General features: G+C 43.2%; 1 protein-coding gene across 1 annotated transcript in view; it reads right to left on the bottom strand.

Moving 5' to 3' along the window:
- The window catches only part of LOC139394220 (ankyrin-2-like), a 133,375-nt gene extending 130,941 nt beyond the window's left edge, over positions 1-2,434 (bottom strand). Inside the window, exons 1-2 of the mRNA XM_071142243.1 lie at positions 2,340-2,434; positions 104-202 (exon numbers count right to left, since the gene is read on the bottom strand). The gene's annotated coding sequence lies outside the window, so the exon portion shown is untranslated. The remainder of the gene's footprint in view (positions 1-103; positions 203-2,339) is intronic.
- Between the last annotated feature and the right edge of the window lie 1,876 nt (positions 2,435-4,310).

The following is a 4,310-nucleotide window of genomic DNA, read 5'->3' as shown; positions in this document are numbered from 1 at the left end:
GAGACTGGTGGTATTATACAGACTGGTAGTATTATACAGTGTCTATGTCACTATCCTACATTGCACTGGGGTCACAGTGCATCATGGAGTCTATCTGTCTGACCTGTGATTGGGCGTTGATGTCGGCTCCTCTCTTCAGCAGCAGTCGAGCCACTTCCTTCTGTCCGGCCAATGAGGCGATGTGGAGGGCTGTGTTCCCTTTCTGCAGGGAGAGGAGCGTTAGGATAGGAGGGTTCAGTGTGTGTGTGTGTGTGTTTGTGTCTGTCTATGTGTGTGTGTGTGTGTTTGTGTCTGTCTATGTGTGTGTGTGTGTGTGTGCATGTGCATGTAGCAGTAGGTGTGTGTGTGTGTGTGTGTGTGTGTGTGTGTGCGTGTGTGCGTGTGTGTGTGTGTGTGTGTGTGTGTGTGTGTGTGTGTGTGTGTGTGTGTGTGTGTGTGTGTGTGTGTGTGTGTGGCAGTAGGTGTGAACAGCGTAGCCTCTATGATAACACCTTTACCAGTCACCTGTTTAAAGGTCAGGCTGCAGCCCAGCTGTCTATCAACTCCAGGTTAACATATTGGTGGCACTATGTTGCCTCCTCAGATAACTCCCCAGTAACATGTCAGATGACTCCTCAATAACATGTCAGATAACTCCTCAATAACATGTCAGATAAGTCCTCAATAACATGTCAGATAACTCCTCAGTAACATGTCAGATGACTCCTCAATAACATGTCCGATAACTCCTCAGTAACATGTCAGATGACTCCTCAATAACATGTCAGATAACTCCTCAATAACATGTCAGATAACTCCTCAGTAACATGTCAGATAACTCCTCAGTACCATGTCAGATCACTCCTCAATAACATGTCAGATAACTCCTCAATAACATATCAGATAACTCCTCAATAACATGTCAGATAACTCCTCAATAACATATCAGATAACTCCTCAATAACATGTCAGATAACTCCTCAATAACATGTCAGATAACTCCTCAGTAACATGTCAGATAACTCCTCAGTACCATGTCAGATCACTCCTCAATAACATGTCAGATAACTCCTCAATAACATATCAGATAACTCCTCAATAACATGTCAGATAACTCCTCAATAACATGTCAAATAACTTCTTAATAACAATTCCGATAACTCCTCAATAACATGTCAGATCACTAGAAGTGTCAGTAAAGATCTGGCTGCTAACTTATTGAGGGGTGAGAGGTGTGTGAATCAGAAGTGTGGCTTAATTAAATAATAATAATAATAAGCCTATAAGCCATTTAGCAGACGTTTTGTATCAAAAGTGACTTACAGTAGTGTGTGCACACATTTCCGTTCGCAAGACCCCAGTGGTGATTGAATTGAGTGCAGGGTAAAGAGTGAGGGGGGTGAGAGACGAGGGGGCGAGGGGGTAAGGAGGGCGAGAGGCGAGGGGTGGTGAGAGATTCCCTGGAGGTTGTTTATGGTAGTTGGCGGCTAAAGAGCATGCCCTGTCACCTGAGAACCCCACTGGATCAGGTAACACACACCCTGCCAGGGAGACTGATATTCTGGTCTGACACTGCTATACTCTAACTCTCTCTCTCTCTAACTCTCTCTCTGTCTCTCTGTCTCTCTCTCTGTCTCTGTACCTCTCTCTGTCTCTCTCTCTCTCTCTCTCTCTCCATCTCTCTCTCTCTGTCTCTCAACACCCAGATGGAGTGGGATTCCTAGCAGTGATTTAGACTTTAGAGACACTGATATCCTGCTTTCATCCTCTCTCTCCCGCCATACCTCCCTCTTCTGAGTACTAGAGAGTATAAATGGCCTCTCTCCACCGTTCTCTCTCTCTCTCTCCAACCCTGTTTCAATTCATTTCAAAGGGCTTTATTGGCATGGGAAACATATGTTTAGGTTGCCAAAGCAAACAGAATAGACAAAAAACAAAAGTGAAATAAACAAGGGAAACATCAGTAAACATTACACTCACAAAAGTTTTAAAAGAATATAGACATTATAGACATTTAGACAATATAGACATTTAGACATTATAGACATTTCAAATGTTATATGATTGGCTTTGTACAGTGTTGTAAACAATGTGCAAGTAGTTGAAGTATGACAGGGAAGATAAATAAACAGGTAAATACAGGCTGTATTTAGAATGTTGTTTGTGTTCCACTAGTTGCCCTTTTGTCATGGCAACGGGCCAAACATCTTGCTGCTGTGATTGGACACTGCAATATTATTGTCCCGGGGTAGCTTAGAGGGAACATTGGTTCAGGTTATTGAGAAGTAATTTGAAAACAGATTTGTTTCAATTATTCAATTGGAATTTGGGGTTTACTTCCTGACATTTACTTCCTGTACCTTAGTGGCAGAGTCGACGGCGGAGCCTCTCTCCAGTAGTTCTTCCACCAGGTCCTCATGGCCCTCCTTAGCTGCCAGGTGCAGCGCATTCAGCCCATTCTGGAACAGAGAAACACAGGTCTCAGGTCAGTGTTATAAACATAAAAACGAAGGCATTCAGACTGTTCTATGACCAGAAACACAGGTCTCAGGTCAGTGATATAAACATAAAAAACGAAGGCATTCAGACCGTTCTATGACCAGAAACACAGGTCTCAGGTCAGTGATATAAACATAAAAAACGAAGGCATTCAGACCGTTCTATGACCAGAAACACAGATCTCAATGATATAAACATAAGAACTAATGCCAAAATATAACCTTGTTCCCTTTATAGTGCACTACTTTTGACCCTTCTATAACAGAGAGAGAGAGAGAGACAGGCCTGGAGTCAGTTGATAAACATAAGAACTAAGGCATTCAAACCGTTCTATGACAAGAAACACAGGTCTCAGGTCAGTGATATAAACATAATAACCTTGTTCCCTTTATAGTGCACTACTTTTGACCAGGGCCCCTTAGGGTTCCATTTGGGAGACAACCTGAGTCAGTTAGACGGTAACACGAGAACCGAGATATTCAGCCCGTTCCACAACAACAAACACAGGTCACTTCTGTGTATTTCTTTTTTTTATCATGACGATATTTGACTGTGTTATTGTTTTATTTGGGGGGTTTTGTTTGCGCTTGAAAGACCAATCAAAAACCTTTAAAAAGTTGAAAAGGAAGTCAGGATTTCCTGACACCGGATGTCGACAAAGTCAAACTGAAACAAGTGGAACGGTTGTCTATCCCATTCAACGAGAGGAAACGATCAGACGTCCTTCTCACCTCAGCTCGTGTGTATCGGACTGTTACCTAGCAACGGGTACTTCTTAAAACATGTCTGACATACAACATAAACAATCCCCCCCCCCAAAAAAAGATAACAGCGTAGGATTTTTAAATTAGTAGCAACACTCCAAACCCACACGGAGAAAATCCGTTGTAAAACATAACAGGTGAGCGATTCTGCTTAAACAGCAACGAGGAAACATGCTCTGGTCAGCTTAGACTCAACAGCCAATATGGTCTATTAGCAACACAAGGGAGATGACTCATTGGAGATCCGTGTTTCGTACACAACAGGCATTCAGACAGACCAATGAGACGACAAGAGGAGACACAGATCTGAGGTCAGTTAACAAGCATAAGAACCAACAGCCATTCAGACAGACCAATGAGACGACAAGAGGAGACACAGATCTGAGGTCAGTTAACAAGCATAAGAACCAATAGGCATTCAGACAGACCAATGAGACGACAAGAGGAGACACAGATCTGAGGTCAGTTACAAGCATAAGAACCAACAGGCATTCAGACAGACCAATGAGACGACAAGAGGAGACACAGATCTGAGGTCAGTTACAAGCATAAGAACCAATAGGCATTCAGACAGACCAATGAGACGACAAGAAGAGACACAGATCTGAGGTCAGTTACAAGCATAAGAACCAATAGGCATTCAGACAGACCAATGAGACGACAAGAGGAGACACAGATCTGAGGTCAGTTACAAGCATAAGAACCAAGGCATTCGGACAGACCAATGAGACGACAAGAGGAGACACAGATCTGAGGTCAGTTACAAGCATAAGAACCAAGGCATTCAGACAGACCAATGAGACGACAAGAGGAGACACAGATCTGAGGTCAGTTACAAGCATAAGAACCAATAGGCATTCGGACAGACCAATGAGACGACAAGAGGAGACACAGATCTGAGGTCAGTTACAAGCATAAGAACCAAGGCATTCAGACAGACCAATGAGACGACAAGAGGAGACACAGATCTGAGGTCAGTTACAAGCATAAGAACCAATAGGCATTCGGACAGACCAATGAGACGACAAGAGGAGACACAGATCTGAGGTCAGTTACAAGCATAAGAAC

The sequence above is a fragment of the Oncorhynchus clarkii genome, unplaced genomic scaffold (genome assembly GCF_045791955.1).
Source record: "Oncorhynchus clarkii lewisi isolate Uvic-CL-2024 unplaced genomic scaffold, UVic_Ocla_1.0 unplaced_contig_1469_pilon_pilon, whole genome shotgun sequence".
Taxonomy (NCBI): Eukaryota; Metazoa; Chordata; class Actinopteri; order Salmoniformes; family Salmonidae; genus Oncorhynchus; species Oncorhynchus clarkii.
Note: the sequence above shows the minus strand (reverse complement) of the source record. Positions and strands in the feature narration are given on the sequence as shown.